The sequence below is a fragment of the Lissotriton vulgaris genome, chromosome 4_1 (genome assembly GCF_964263255.1).
Source record: "Lissotriton vulgaris chromosome 4_1, aLisVul1.2, whole genome shotgun sequence".
NCBI lineage: Eukaryota > Metazoa > Chordata > Amphibia > Caudata > Salamandridae > Lissotriton > Lissotriton vulgaris.
Window position 1 is genome coordinate 684,180,303 of NC_141691.1, and position 16,295 is coordinate 684,196,597.

Consider the following 16,295-nt stretch of genomic DNA (forward strand, 5'->3'; position numbering starts at 1 on the left):
GCAACTGTACAAAGGAGTTATTCCAAAACTCCTTTCGCCTCTCTCTGAGTTGAGGAGAGAGCGAAATCAGATAATGTTCCTTCATGGTGGTAGGCTGAGCAGTGGTCAGGAATGTTTCATGAGCAGGTGCATTTTCTTCCACAATCCAGAGTGTGGTCATGAGGAGAAAGCAGAAAAGGATTGGGATGAAAAGTGCAATTGTCTTTGAGCTGTGGAGTCTGTCTGTTTTTGGGTTTCTGTAGTGGGTATTTCCTGTTGCTTCCATCATCTTCTTATCTGGCGCTTCCATCATCTTCAAGGTGCTCGGTAGCGGGCAGAACCACAGACTTCATTTAGCTTCTCTCCAGGTGACCCTTGGTGGTGTTTAGGTCACCGTTCTGAGATTTAACTTAGTCCGTGGTCTACTTAGCCGAAGCTCCCTCCTTTCGGCGCAGGAAATACCCTTCTCTGGATGGCACAGTGGGATCAGAGAATTTTGAAAGTTCAAGTGCTTCGGTGTCAGGATAGCAGGTTAGCGACGGTCGGTCCTTGTTCAGGAGCTCTTCTTGGTTGTCGATGCTTTCTGTTGTGGCCAAAGTCGAGGAGACCCTCTTGCAGTGGTGTGCGTGCAGCCAGTGCCGTTTCCCCTCCACACGAAGAGCCGTCCGGGTGGTGAGCAATACTTGCCAGGGGCCCGTCCACCGGGGTTCCAGACTCTTTGCCCTCTGAAAATTCCGGATCAAAACATATTCCCCCGGTTGGATGTCGTGACCCGGACCCCTGGAAGCATCGGGGATGGTCTGCTGCACCTGCTGATGAATGACAGACAGAGTTTCAGTCAATTTATACAGATAATCAGACATTAGGACGTCTGGGACGTCATGAATGGAAGTTGGTTTTGGTGCAGACCAGACGCTCATGGGTCGGCCGAAAACGACCTCGTAAGGTGTCAAGTGGTGCTTGGTGGGGGTGGAACGCATCAATAGCAATGCCAGGGGGAGATCGTCTGGCCATTTCAGTCCTGTGGTAGCTACTATCTTGGCTAGTTTAAGCTTTAGTGTGGCATTGTGTCGCTCGACAAGCCCAGCAGACTGGGGGTGGAAAACTGCGTGGAACTTCTGCTTGATGCCCAGCCCCTTTATGATGAGCTGGATAACTTCGGCTATGAAGTGGGGGCCATTGTCGCTCCATAAAATTCGACAAAGGCCGTAGCGAGGGAAGAATTCCTTTAATAGTACTTTTGCGGTGGCCATGGCGGTGTTGTCACGGGTTGGGTATGCCTCCACCCACTTGCTAAATGCACACACCACAACAAGTACGTATTTCAGGCCTTGGCATCTGTCTAGCTGAATATAGTCCATCTGCAGGACCTCAAACGGGTGATTTGGGACCCCAAACCCTCCCCGGGGTACTACAGTTCCTTTCCCGGGGTTGTGTTGCAGGCATATCAAGCATTGTTGGACCAGACGTTTGGCGGCGTCTGTGATTTTATCATTGTGCCAAACTCTGGAGACAATTTCAATCATGGGGGCTGATCCTATGTGGGCGGGGGAGTGTGCCATAGTCAGTATGGGAATCAGGTAGGAGTCAGGTAGCAACCATTTGTTTGTTTCCTTTGTCCGCCAGCAGCCTTCGTCGTCTTTTAATCCTACCCGTGTCCATTCAGTCAGTTCGTGTTGTGTGCTAGCCATTTGAATGTCTCTAATAGTGTCCCTAGCGTCAGCCCATTTTTCTGCTTGTGACCTGGTCACGTACATACGTGTTGTCGTCCTATTTTCAGCTGTCGTTCGAGCAGTGATGTCGGCTAGTGCATTTCCCTGTCCAATAATGTCTGTCACTTTCTTGTGTGCCTGGCATTTGATGACCGCAAGCCTTTTGGGGAGAAGGACAGCTTCGATCAAGGCGGAGACTAGATCTCCATGTAAGATGGGTGTGCCGTGTGAGGTCAAGAATCCCCTTTCCCTCCAAAGGAGCCCAAAATGGTGAACCACCCCGAAGGCGTACTGGCTATCGGTGTAAATGTTCGCTGTGGTTCCTGCTGCTAGGATGCAGGCTCGTGTGAGGGCAATCAGTTCCGCTGCCTGGGCAGATCGTTGCGTGATGCGGGCTGTCTCGACTACAGTTCGAGCCGTGGTGACTGCATAGGCAGCTGAAGTGGTGCCATCGGGGAGTTTGATGCAAGAACCGTCCACCCACAGCTCTCCGTCAGGGTCAGGAAAAGCCGTGTCTCTGAGGTCAACCCTACTTCTAGTCTGTTCGTCCGTAAGAGTCACACAGTCATGTACAGGGGGCACATTGGGATCGTTCTCTGGTAAGGGTAACAGAGTTGCCAGGTTCAGTGTGGTGCATCTTTTCAGGGTGATATGGGGTGCAAGCAAAGTCAGCTCGTATCCAGTCAGTCGTGCACTCGTCAGGTGTTGCGTCTTGGTTTGGTTCAGGAGGGTGTCAACTGCATGGGGTACCAGTACTGTGAGGGGATTCGAGAGTACGATCCCCTCACTCTGTCGGATAGAGATAGCAGCGGCAGCTACAGCTCGAAGGCAGGCAGGCAAGGCTCTGGCTACAGGGTCAAGAGTGGCAGAGAAGTAAGCGCACGGTCGTTGCTTTGGGCCAATGGACTGGGTCAGGACAGATAAAGCGCACCCCTCCCTTTCGTGAGTGTAAAGGGAGAAGGGCTTTGTGTAATCAGGGGTACCTAGGACAGGGGCCGAACAGAGGGCATCTCGTAGTTCCGTGAAGGAGGTTCGGCGCTCAGGGGTCCAAGGGAGTGGGAAGGGGACATCTTTAGCTAGCAGAGAAAGCAGCGGTTTCACAATGAGGCTAAAGTTTGGCAACCACTGTCGGCAGAAGGAGGTGAGGCCTAGTAGGGAGCGGACCTGTTTCTGAGTCTTTGGGACAGGGATTTCTAGGATGGTCTGAATCCGATCGGGGGTGAGCTTCCTCCCGTCTTTGGACAGAAGATGGCCTAAGTATGTCACTTGGGGTTGGCAGAATTGCAACTTCTTCTTGGAGACCTTGTGGCCATTTTCCGCAAGGAAGTGTAGGGGTTGAATGGTGGCTGTGACTGCTAGCGGAGTGGTGTCGGCCGCCAAAAGGATATCATCGACGTATTGCACCAACACCACTCCATCGGGTAACTGGACTTGATCCAGTTGTCTCTTGAGGGCCTGACTGTAGATGCTAGGGCTTTCTGTGTAGCCCTGGGGTGCTCGGCAGAACCTATATGAGCGGGCTTTTAGGGTGAAGCCGAAGAGATATCGGCTGTCCGGGTGGATGGGGATGGAAAAGAAGGCATTTTTGAGGTCAATGACAGTGAAGGTGGTGGCAGTAGAAGGAATCAAAGTCAGGATGGTGGTGATATCTGAGACCACAGGGTACTGGGGTACGACCACTTTGTTGATCTCTCGAAGGTCAATGATAAAGCGGTATGCTTTCTCATCTCCCTCTCCTTGTTTCTTGATGATGGGCAAGATAGGGCTGTTGCAAACGTTGCTAACCACTTCCTCTACCACTCCTGCGTCTATCAGTGACTGAATAATCTTTACCAATGCCTTCTCGCCCTCGAGCGATATCCGATATTGTGGAAGTTTTGGGAGTGTTGCGTCTGGTCGGACAGTAATGTGTACTGGGTCAATCATCATGCGCCCTACATCCGAATCTGTCTTGGCCCACAGATACGGAGGCAGGGTGTCAAGCAGGGATGTGTCAGCGTCAGTGATGGAAAACATGCGTCGGGGAGGGCAATGTCTAAGCAGAACGGGGTTGTCGTAAAGGAAAACTTGAACTCCGTCTTGAGAACATCTAATTGTCGCTCGGAAGTGTTTCAATAAGTCAAGTCCCATAATGGCGTCAGGGCTATTGGAGGAAAGTAAGAACGTGGTGTCAGTGGTGTTGTTTTCTAAGTCGAAGAGGATCGGAGCGGACAAAGGGTTAGTGGAGGGCGTTCCATCGAAACCTGTCGATGTTATAAATGAGCCAGACAAGGGTGCCCTTGGAATCAGTCGTTTAGATAACGCACTACTTGTCGCCCCGGTGTCCACCAAAAATGGGGATTTCATGCCCAGGACCTTAGCAGTGACGTAAGGACCTTGCTGGTCAACACAAAGCTCGACTGGATCCCTCCCTTGTCCCGGGCTGTCCTATGCGAAATCGTGGGCGTTCTCGTAATCGGACTGCTGATACTGATTTTGTCGGGGTCGATCAAATGTGTTGGGTCGGCCTGATCTGTCCTGGCTAAGGTCGTTGGTGGGTCCCCGTCTCTGGTCCCTCCCCCTTTGTTTATTCGTCTCGTCTCTAGCTTCTCGGTTTTTGTTCATTTCGTAAAGGACCGGGCACTGGGATTTCCAGTGACCGTATCCTTTACAGAATGCGCATTGGTTTTCATCTAAGTCCCTCCGACCTGCATAGGGCGCAGACGTACGTTCTCTGGAGGGCGTATCTTTAGGAGCTGTCGACTGGTAGTTTACTTTGGGGGGTTCCTTACTTATCGCTACTCCCTGCAGCTGAGCTATCATGACCCTCTCTTTCAACTCTTTCTTCTTTTTCTCTGTTGCTCTATCGTTTTCATTTTTCTGATCTTCATAATATTGGGCCATCTGGAGGATAGCCGCAGGTTTGGAGGCTGCCCAACTACTCTCGCTAGCCTGCAGTTTCTGGGAGACATCTGGTATCAAACCCTTAACGTAATTCTGGACAAACAGATGGTGTCCGGTTGCAGTGGTCAAGTCCTGGCCGCTGTAATCGGAGAACACCGTTTCAAACCGGGAGAAGTAATCCGATACATCCTCCTGAGGTTTCTGGCGACAGGCCGTTACTATCGACCAGTCCACTTTCTTTTCTGGAATCAGGGTTTTTAATTTCTGTACGATTTTGTCTGGGAGGTCTAAAATGGTTTTCAAAGGCTTTTGTCCAGGTTCTCGTTGTTTATCAATGCCATCGAGTTGTGACCAGGTATGTCCAAACAGCTCAAGGTGGTCGACTTTTCGGATTTGCTTCCACACATCAGCCGGTAGACATAACCCGAAGAACAAGTCGATGTCAGCCAGGGTCATAATCGTTGAACCTAGGCCTGTACCTAATTCAGTATAGAAGGCAGTGGGGTTTTTACGTAGGTCAGGCAGAGATTTCCGGAATGTCAGAATCTCTTGCCGGTCCCACGGCTGGTAGACCCAGTTGTACACTACCCTTCCTTTTGCATCTTTGTGGTTTGCATCATCGTTAGTCCCTTCACCTCGTGGAGGAACCCAGTAAGGGGCAGCTTCTCGGATCGGCATCATGGCGTTAGATCGCTCAGTTTGTGGTTCGGTTGCTACGGATGTCGTGGGTTTAGCTCCCGATCCTTGTTCAGTGAGGTGGCGGAAAACCTCAAGCGTTCGCATAAGGAGGTCCGTCACATCACACTCGCCCTCATCCCCGATATCGACCTTCCGATATAGAGTCGTTAGGCTCTCGGGACCTTTGTCTCGATATCGGTCCTCGTATGCATTCAAGGCATGATAACACAGTTGAACAGTAAAATGTCGTCTGTGACTTCCTGTATACGAGTTAAACATATCCGTGATATACTCTTCATCTTCCTTTCTTTCCACCAATGTCCTTGCTATCTTGTCAATCCCTGCTCGCTCATCTTTGCTTAATCTGTTTGTTCTTGCAGAACCAGCCCTTCGGGTCTCAGGGTCGCCTAACGTTGTCGTTTGTGTAGTATCTAATACAAGGAGTTCGGCCGGCACAGAGGCCATGGGGGACGAAACGGTGGCGCTACTCTCGCTTGTGCCTGGGGATGGTGGGTGCCGTGCTAAGGGTTGGGAAGGGGCATATGGAGGGGGCATGTAGATGATTGGAGGACCTAACAACAGATCATCGTTGGCTCGCTGTTTCGAGGGTAATTCAGGGTAGAGCGTGGAGGGTGTTCTAACCGGACACTGGTTTGATGTTTCTATCTCTGGTTTCTGATTGGCTTCCTCTCTTTCCTTGATCTCTTCTTCTAGTTTCTTAGCAGCTAGGTGGGCTGCCTTTCGCAGCTCTTTTCCCAACCTACTCTCATTTCTCTTCTTACGTTGTTCGGTTTCTTTGCGCCACATGCCGAAACTATCAAGCATAGTGGGCGTTGTCTTGTTTTTACCAAGGGCTGTTTCTAGCGCGCTCATTTTATCATCATCGAAGGATCCTATCAGTGGCCACTGACTCTGGGGGTCCTTCCTCGTATATTTATGCCATAGTTTGCTGTATGCTATAGCGACTAATCCATGCTTCATGAACATGTCCTTATTAGGGGTGCCTTCCAGTGGAGCCGGATGGTTCATCTCTAATAAGCGGTCCGGGCTAAACAGGCTACCAATCAGTGGGGAGAAGATAGGCATGACAGATTTCAGCGGGGGACAAAGGTCCGCACTACCTATCCTTCACTATCCGCAAAGACTAGACAGAATATTGTTATTCTACGTTGTTTGCAAACAGCGAATATCTCAACAGCAAAATCTTATTCTAACAATAAAAACAGGGAGCTACCCTTACAATCAATCAATCAGTCAATCAGTCAATCAATCAGTGGGGAGAAAAGATAGGCACGACAGATTACATCGGGGACAAAAGTCCGGGTTACCCACCCCTTCACCGTCCACAAAGGAAGATAGAGTATTTCTACTCTTCCTCGTTTGTAAGCAGCGAATATCTCAAAGAGCGACAATCGTTTCGCAATTTTGTCGTTTTTACACGACCTTACCCGGACCACATGGGCTGTTTCTCGTCTTCCGCGTCCAGCGCCCGATCGTCCTCCAATCTCCAATATTTCCACGGCACTCCTGATGGTTCCCAGTCAGGACCGTAGATCACTCGAGAGAGGTCGATTCGGAACCAGTGAAGTTCGGATGATCGGCTGCCAGACGAGGGTCTATTGGGCAGGAGCTCTCCCGATCGTTGCAGTCGTTCACTCTGTCGTCAGGACCTCTCCCACTGGATCCACGTGTCGCTGATGGGCCCAACATTGGGCGCCAATTGTAAAAGGTGGGAAGCAACCAATAAACTAAGATCCTTAAGTATTGCCCGGCGGTGTCGCCTCTTTGACCCACAAATTATTAATTAATGAAGAGGCAGGCGCTGGAGACTGGAAGGCAGGAAACAAGGGTTTATTCTCTCCGGAGGAGAACACATCAGTTCGGACAGCAAGTATCGTCACGAGGTGCTCTAACCGCATCTCTGAGGCCTGGCCTCTTATACACAGGTTTATTGCTTTATTACGTCAAACACATCTCTGTCATTACTTTGATGTAAGGAAAGACATCCTCGGAATCCCCGCTTCAGGCCTGTTCCCACACACATTTACAGTTGAAGTCCCCACCCCGGTCACAACAGGTGATGATTATCGCACAGCTGGACATTCTGCCGATTCACGGAATGTATGTGGTCGATCGGATCTCATGGGGTGGGGGCTTTGATCAACTCATGGATCCTTTGATGGGGGAAGCTTCCTACTGTACAGGCGGGGGGGGCAATAATAGTATCCGCAGGGCCAGGTGGCGGCCTGAGAACGAGTAAGACAAATGGGCACAAAGGAAAGGGGGTTTTATCAAAGGATCCGGGACCATGAAAGGAATGGAGGGAGGTGTCGCGCTGGGAACAGGATGGGGTTCCGAGGCAGAGCTGCGCGGAAGAGGGGTTTATGACCTAAGGCATGTGAGAGCGGGGGCTGTCAGCGTGCGGGGGATGCTTTGCGAGGTCAGGAGAGAGAGAAAGACGCGCTGGCTATCAACGGTGGGCAGAGAGGCCATGGTACTCGAAATGGCTGCCGCTTACGCGCACGAATGGGCTTGAAAAGGGGGCAAGATGGCGCCGATAATGTTGATGTTGCAGCCTAAGTTTTAACAGTAGCCTTGCAATAGTGAAAAACGCAAATGGCTGTAATTCACTATTAGAACATGCCACGCACATCAATCAGGGCTTGTCCTACTTTATACTTACAATGCACCCTGGCCTTGGGCCTACCATAAGGGTGACTGATATGAAGAAAAGGGAAGGTTTAGGGACTGGGAAGTGGGTGCACTTGCCCAGTCAGCATGACAGTACCAGACTGCATGCAGGCCCTGCAATAACAGACCTTAGACACATTTTACAAGGCTGCTTCTGTGGGTGGCACAACCTGTGCTGCAGGCCCACCAGCAGCATTTGGATTTACACGCCCAGGGCACACTCAGTGCACTAGACTAGGGCCTGACAGTAAACCAAATAGCCAAACATGGAACCACTGATTAGTACATCAATTTACAGTAGGGAGCACTTGCACTGTGGCACTGAATAGCAGTGGCACAGTGCCCAAAGCATACAACACCATCAAAAATACATGTGGCAACAGCAAAAATGGAAGGGAGACCCACGCCAATGGTGCCAGGTCTAACACGTCTCCCCTCCAGCTAAAGAGTGGGGAGAACTACCCTAACTCCTGGGAGGTCTCTTTACTAATGCGGAAAAATCTGGACAGACCATCAGCGTTGGCGTGTTCTGTACCAGGACGGTGTTCCACTGTAAAGTCCATAACCTGTAGGGAGATAACCACCTCAACAGTTTTGGATTCTCACCCCTCATCTGCATCTAACATCTGAGGAGCCTGTGGTCTGTCTGAACCCGTGAGTGACTCCCAAACAGGTACGTTTCTCAGCTTCTTCAGTGCCCAGACCACAGCAAATGCCTCACGTTCAATAGCACTCCACCTCTGTTCCTGTGGAAGTAGCCTTCTACTGATAAAGGCTACAGGTTGATCTAGGCCCTCCTCATTCATCTGTGACAGAACAGCCCCCACACCATGCTCTGAAGCGTCTGTTTGGACGATAAACTCTCTTGAGAAGTTTGGTGCCAGGAGCATGGGTGCCGTGCACATGGCAGCTTTCAGGGCCTCAAAAGCTTTCTGACAGGTGTCAGTCTAGATCATCTTCTTGGGCTGCTTCTTGGAACTCAGCTCTGTCAAGGGGGCAACCATGCTGCCATACCCCGTGACAAACCTCCTGTAATACCCTGTGAGACCTAAGAAGGCTCTCACCTCTTTCTGGGTTTTGGGTGGCTCCCAAGCCAGGATGGTTTCAATCTTGGGTTGTAGGGGCGCCACCTGATCGCTCCCAACTTGGTGTCCCAAGTACACCACTGAACCCTGCCTGATCTGGCACTTACTCGCCTTGATCGCGAGGCCTGCTTTCCGCAGCGCCATCAACACTTCCCAGAGGTGGTACAGATGTTCCTCCCAACTGGCACTGAACACTGCGATGTCATCCAGGTAGGCGGCACTGAACTCATCCAGTCCAACCAACACCTGATTGACCAACCTCTGAAAGGTGGCAGGGGAATTCTTCATCCCAAAGGGCATAACACAGAACTGGAAATGCCCATCTGGTGTGGAAAATGCTGACCTCTCCTTTGCCCCATCAGTCAAGGCGATCTGCCAGTACCCAGATGTTAAACCAAATGTGCCGAGGTACCGTGCAGCCCCTAGCCGATCTATGAGCTCATCAGCTCTGGGGATGGGGTGCGTGTCAGTCTTCATAACTGAATTGAGCTCTCTGTAATCCACACAGAACCAGAGTTCGGGTGTGGCACCCGGCGCTGCAGCCTTTGGGACCAAAACCACTGGGCTGGCCCAAGGACTGCTAGATGACTCAATCACCCCAAGTGCAAGCATCTTTGAGACCTCCTCTTTAATGCAAGCCCTTACCCTGTCAGTTACCCTGTAAGACTTGTGCTTCACTGATAAGCTGTCTCCTGTGTCCACATCATGGACGCACCAATCTGTGACACTAGGAACCAGGGAGAACAGATCAGAAAACTGTCCCAGCAACTGGCGGCAGTCATTCTGTTGCTCAGGGGTCAGGGTGGAAGAGAGGTTAACACCATCCACTGACCCATCTTGCTCTGAGGCTGACAGGAGGTGAGGAAGAGGCTCAGTCTTCTCTTCCATCCTAGCATCTGTTACCAAGAGCATGCCCACTTCAGACCTCTCTAAGTGGGGCTTAAGGCGGTTGACATGTAGGACCCTCAGGGGGTTCCTAGGAGACCGCAAGTCCACCAAGTAGGTAACTGGACTCTTGCGATCCACCACCTCAAATGGTCCGGTCCACTTATTTTAGAGTGCACAGGGCTCCACTGGGGCCATGACCCACACATTCTGGCCTGGTTGAATCTGTATCAGAGTGGCATTCTGGTCATACCAGTACTTCATCTACTCCTGGCTGGCTTCCAGATTCGCCTCAGCGAGTTGCCTAAAATACCTAGTTTGGTTTCTGAAGGCCAGTATGTAGCTATATACATCCTGGGGAGATTTCCTGGGAGATTGCTCCCAGACTTCCTTAACCAAACTCAGAGGTCCTTTGACTGGGTGTCCATAGAGAAAATCAAAGGGGCTGAACCCTAGAGATTTCTGTGGCTCCTCCTGGTATGCAAACAGTAGGCACGGTAAGAGGACATCCCACTTACGCCTCATGGGTCCCTCAAGATCCATTATCATGCCTTCAGGGTCCGGTTGAACCTTTCAACCAGCCCATTTCCTTGGGGGTGGTAAGGAGTGGTGAACTTGTAGGTTACACCACACTCCTACCACAGGGACTTCATATACTTGGAAATGAAGTTGGCACCCCGGTCAGACACTAACTCGTGAGGGAATCCCACTCAGGAGAAAATTCCCATCTGTGCTCGTCCCACCATGGGGGCCGTCACTGTCCTCAGAGGTATGGCTTCTGGGTACCGGGTGGCATGGTCCACCAAGACCAGGATGAACCTGTTGTTCATGGCTGTCGTGGGGTCCAGTAGCCTCACAATGTCAATCCCCACCCGCTCAAAGGGGGTACCGACCACAGGGAACGGCAGGAGAGGAAACTTGTGCTTCCTCCCACTCTTTCTACTTGCCTGGCAAGTCTGACAAGTCCTGCAATGAGTATCAGAACTCTTGTGCATTTGGGGCCAATGAAAGTGGGTGACAAGCCTTTCAAAGGTCTTGTCCTGCCCCAAATGTCCTGCTAACAGCACATCATGAGCCAGCCCCAGTAGGGAGGCTCTGAACTTCTGGGGTACCACCAGCACACGGGCTGACCCAGGTTCAGCAACCTTAGGCTCACTATACAGAAGACCATTCTCCCAGTAAATCAAGTGTGACCCTGACTGATCACCTTGACGCCTGGCTTGCAGCCTGTTGCCACAAGCCCACAAGAGAAGGGCACTCTCTCTATTCCTTACAAAATTCCTCCCTGGAGGGGCCTCCTTCTTGCTGCCAATGGATCAGCTCAGGCAGGACCCCCAGTTCAGCTACATGCTCCCCGGTAGGTTCCAAGGCATCCCCCTCAGGGTCTACCTCCTCCTGGGTCGTGGGAACTTCGGGGGCCGGTTTCCCACGCCCCACCACTTCTCTCTTCGTCAGGGTCCTGGGCCTCCCTCTCAGGCTATAACGAACAGAAAGAGTTGGAGGGTCTGTAGACCAAAGAAGCCGAGCCTATACGGTCCTGTTAAAGAGATCACACTTTTGGATTGCACTCAAACAGACCAAGTGGTCACATGACACAAGTATATAATTGATATCCTATCAGCCCACCCTCTTGGCGGAGCCTCGTCATGTAGGACATCTAACCAGGATGGTGAGTCTGAGCCCTGATGAATTGGCCAGACAACACACAATACTGGTTCATATAATGGAAGTGTCCATGCCACAAAGTGGTGCTGAAAAAGTGCAGTGCAAACAAAAAAAGAGAGTGAAGTGAGTAATGTTAAAATGACGGTCGAGGCAAAAAGAATTTTTTTTTATTGATATTCACCCGGACGTCAGATTAAAAAGAGATGTAGGACAGTGTGAAAAAATCACTGTTTACTTTGCTGTGTTGTGGATTAGGCCAACATGTTTCTGCCAATAGGTGAAAACTACACCGGCATTCTTCAGGGCCACATACATACGATATTGCTACTGCAAAGGTACACTCAAGTAATTTTGTGTGAAGTGAACAAATTAACAAGACAGACCAATTTAGTTGTTCATGGGCTGTCAAAAAACTACTGGAGTGGTCAACTAGACCATCCTACCGTATCCTCACGAACCAGTAGTTGATAGAGGATGCAATCCTGTAAAATAAAAACAAAAAGACAACAACTATTGTTTGTTCTTAAAACATAACGAACTTGTCACGTTGAGAGGACCATTAAGAGGACTCAGCTAGGCTAGTCCATAATAGAACTGCCAATCAAGATAAAGGTTTCATTTTGAGTAAACCACAGTCATTGCTGAACATAATTTTTCAAAAAAGTCAAAAAGACTTACCCAGCAATGTGTGGGAGTCAAGCCTCACCTCACCCGGCAACGGCTCGGAGATTGAGGCCCCGCTCTATGCACAAACAAAATAAATTTAAACATGTCAGTTTAAGTGACTCCCAGGATTCTGAAAAGTATCCTAATTCAATGGTAAGTCACAAGGTCTATGCATGTAAAAAACTGGTTGTATGATTGCCCGAAATGTTCACAGTCCCATGGAGATCAAGGGAAGGTATATCTGCTAGTAAAAACTAGTATCTAGTCACTGACTGGGTTAGTCAACCAAGGGTCAGTACCCCTAGTGACCAAGTGATGTTTGTGTCTAACAGTTGACAACTCAGAAGTAGCATCCAGTCCAGGAATAGAAATAAACTGTATGACTCAAGAATGAATTTATAAGGGTAGTGAGTCTGAGTGAAAAACAGCCCAGTACTAGACTGTATGAGAACAAAAGAAACCCTGGTCTACACCTATAACCATACTCTAATGGTAAAAGAAAGGTGAGAAGCTCAGTTTCAAAGTAGGGCTGGAAGTGTAAATCAGCCTGGAAGGCTCTGCTTCTCAGAGTCAGGGTGCTCAGAGAGGCCCCCCAAATACCTGAAGGAGCGTAACGCGATCTGCCTACTCACCTCTCCGTCGGTACCTCTCGGCTAACACCAAAGCCGAAGGGGAGGCGACGAGGAGAGGTGAGGCTCGCGTTTATATACCCCAGCCAATTGGAAGAGAAGGCAACAGCTGTTGTCAAATCGCTGTAGTCGATGTACGTCAAGTGCAAGTCCTGCGCATGCGCACCAATGCGTCGCTATTCGCCCTGTTTTGGTCCGAAGCACAGGGCATGCGCGAAGGTGTGAAGCGTGACTCCGGGGAAAGGAGATATGCCCATGGCGGCGCATGCACAGGGCATGCGCGAAGAGGTTAGGTATGCCTCAGGTTAGTGCGAATGCGCTAGTAGCGCGTGCATGCCCAATAGTATGTAAACAGAGCAAAGAAAAAGACTAGCGAGAAAACAGTGCTACGCTTCATTTACTCGTGTGATGCCAAATATGTACATCGCCTGGAGACATGTAAAAACGGCGACATGGGGCTGTCTAAAATGCAGAAACACATGCTTGGAATCGTGCATGGTCACGCACTTGTTACAAAAATACACAGTCAAAGGAAAATAAATAACGGGCGCTGTAAGTTGTATAATGCGCCAGGGTCACCGGTATTGCTCAGTTGTGGTGAGGCACTACTGCTGATGTAGGAGCAGTGTGTGAAAGATGTTTACAGGGCACATTTCTACTAGACTGTTAATCAATTAGCAAAACATGGGTGTAAACTACGGTGGATGTGCGCTGACCATTATGGGTCAGAAAAACCTGTACCTACAGGGCTGGCTGAACCCAGAACTACAATTGAATGGATTCAGCAGCGAAGGGACCTCTGCCTGGCCTAGTTCTTATGGCATGTTGGGTTAGTATTAACTGATTACTGACGTGTGCTACACATTCTATGATCACTAGATAGAATCTGCATAATGTGATGTGTGTAGGAAGCTATTAAGCTGAGTTCCATAAAGAGTTAACAGTTCATGAGGGTTATATTTACATGGAGAATCCAGGATGGTCAAATGGACACCCAGGGTATGTTATCATTTAAACCCGACACGTCAGTTTTCAATTTGAAAATCCAACGCTGTTCCTTGATAAAGAGGAACCTTGAGACATCTGTTATGTGCGCTGGAATGAAGGGTTGTTCTAAAACCACCCACCTCAGGTCATCAGCCTTATGCTTCTTGATTAAAAAGTGGTTCGTCAGGCAGGTGGACTGTTTATTACACCGTATCGTACTCTTATGTTCGCTGATATGAAGCTTGACTTTCCTGGTGGTATGTCCAATATATGCTAAACCACACGGGCATGTGATCATGTAGATCAATCTCTCCGAGTTGCAGTTGGTATGTTTAAGCAACTTCCATGGTCTAGAAGTTCCGATGTCAATGGAAAGGGTCTTTTGGGTCTGTGGACAAGACGTACAGCTGCCACAAGGGTAGTGCCCCTGAACCGGAGTGGTATTCCAGAAGGTGTCCAAAGTGGTAGTGGTTTCCTTCATCTGTGTCCGCGGTCTTGTATGAACCAGGCTGTCTCTGATGCTGGACCCTCGTTTAAAACCAAACAGAGGCCTGGGTATTCCACCAGAAGCTGTGTTCAGGATTTTCCAGTGCTTCAAAACTATTTTCTTCACCATATTAGATCGGGTGTTAAAAGCGTGCACCATCGTGATCCTATCGGATGGTGCCTTGCTTTGTTGACGTTCGATTAGTGCCTCTCGATTGTTATTGAAGGCTCTTTTGTGAGCCCGACGTATCAATTGGTCTGGGAAATGCCGCTCCTTCAGGTTCAATGATAATTCTCTCGCATGTTGTTCATACAAGTGATTAGAGGAGCAGTTTCGCCGGACCCTCAGAAATTGGCCCACTGGTAAATTATCACGTAGTGACTGTGGGTGGAAACTTCGGTATGACAAAAGGGAGTTTCGAGCCATGGGTTTCTTGTATAGTCGGCTCTGCAAGCCTCCCTCTCCCGGAAAGATAAGAAGATCCAAGAATGGTAGCCGCTCTTTGCTATACTCCACTGTGAATCGGAGATATTGGTTCCTGGAGTTCAACCACGTGTGAAAGTCAGTAACCTCCACACTGGTGCCCCTCCATATGACAAGGATGTCATCTATATATCTGCGCCACAGCAACACCTGACGGAAGTAAGGGTTGCTGTGGTTCAGGACATGGTCTTGCTCGAATTGATGCATATACAGGTTCGCCAGACAGGGGGCAAAGACACTCCCCATTGATGTCCCGGAGATTTGAAGGTAGAGATCATCCTGATATTGGAAATAATTCTCCATCATCGCTAGTCTGGCACACTCCATGATGAAGGGTATCGGAGTGATGGTATCCGGTGGTTTGGATTCAAGTAAGTGCCTTATGCAGTCCAGAGTCTCTTGCTGAGGAATGCACGTATAAAGAGACTCAACGTCGAAGCTTACCAATAGGTCGGTCTCGACGTTGAACTCAGTCTCAGCAAGTAGTCGGAGGACATCACCAGTGTCCTGCAGGTACGTAGGTGTCTCTTTTACTAGGGGTTTGAGGTAAACATCCACAAAAGTGGATAGCGGCTCGAGTAGAGACCCAATCCCCGAGATGATAGGACGACCCGGAGGTGGCCTCTTCTCCTTATGTATCTTCGGGAGGCAATAGAAGTAAGGGACCACCGGGTGGGTCGTGGTCAAATACCTGGCTTCCTGAGATGTAATCCATCCTTCGCAGGATGCTTCCTCCGTGAGACTTTTGATATCATTGGAGAGTCTCGTGGTCGGATCTTCGGTGAGTTGACGATAGGCATCGGAATTGCTAAGTTGACGTAAGCACTCCCTATGGTAAGTGTCAGTGTCCTGTATGACAATGGCACCGCCCTTATCGGCGGGCTTGATGGTAATGCTGGCATCTTTGGACAAGGTTGCGAGTGCCAGTCTTTCAGTTCTGGTCATGTTGGAAAAGGATTTTTTCTTTGTGCGGTCTGTATTCATGATGTCATGAGTGACTGCCTGCTCAAAAGCAATGACCCTCGCTGGCACTTGGTGATTGAGAGGCGTGAATGTGGATTTCGGTCTCAGACCAGTATTCTGATCCACAAGGTCCACCAAATCGTTGTTCTCATTGGTCAATTTGTAAAAGAAATGTAAACGGACCTTCCTATAAAAGGATTCTAATTCGCATCTCAAGTTGAAGGGATCTCCTTCATTTGTTGGAACAAATCCAAGTCCTTTATTCAGGACCGAAGTCTCGGTGGGTGTAAGTGTCCGACTGCTAAGGTTAACCACTAGGTCACTACTTCCTTCTAGGACTGTTCTCCTCTGTTGTTCGCAAGGTCTGGTGCCCAATTCAGTGACTGTTGGCCTCTTCTTTTTCCACGACTTCTGCCTCGGCCCTGCCATAAAAAAGACTGGTCGTAGTAGAAGTTTGGATTGGGTGGGTAATTAGGCATTTGATGACCCATAGGGGGTCCCA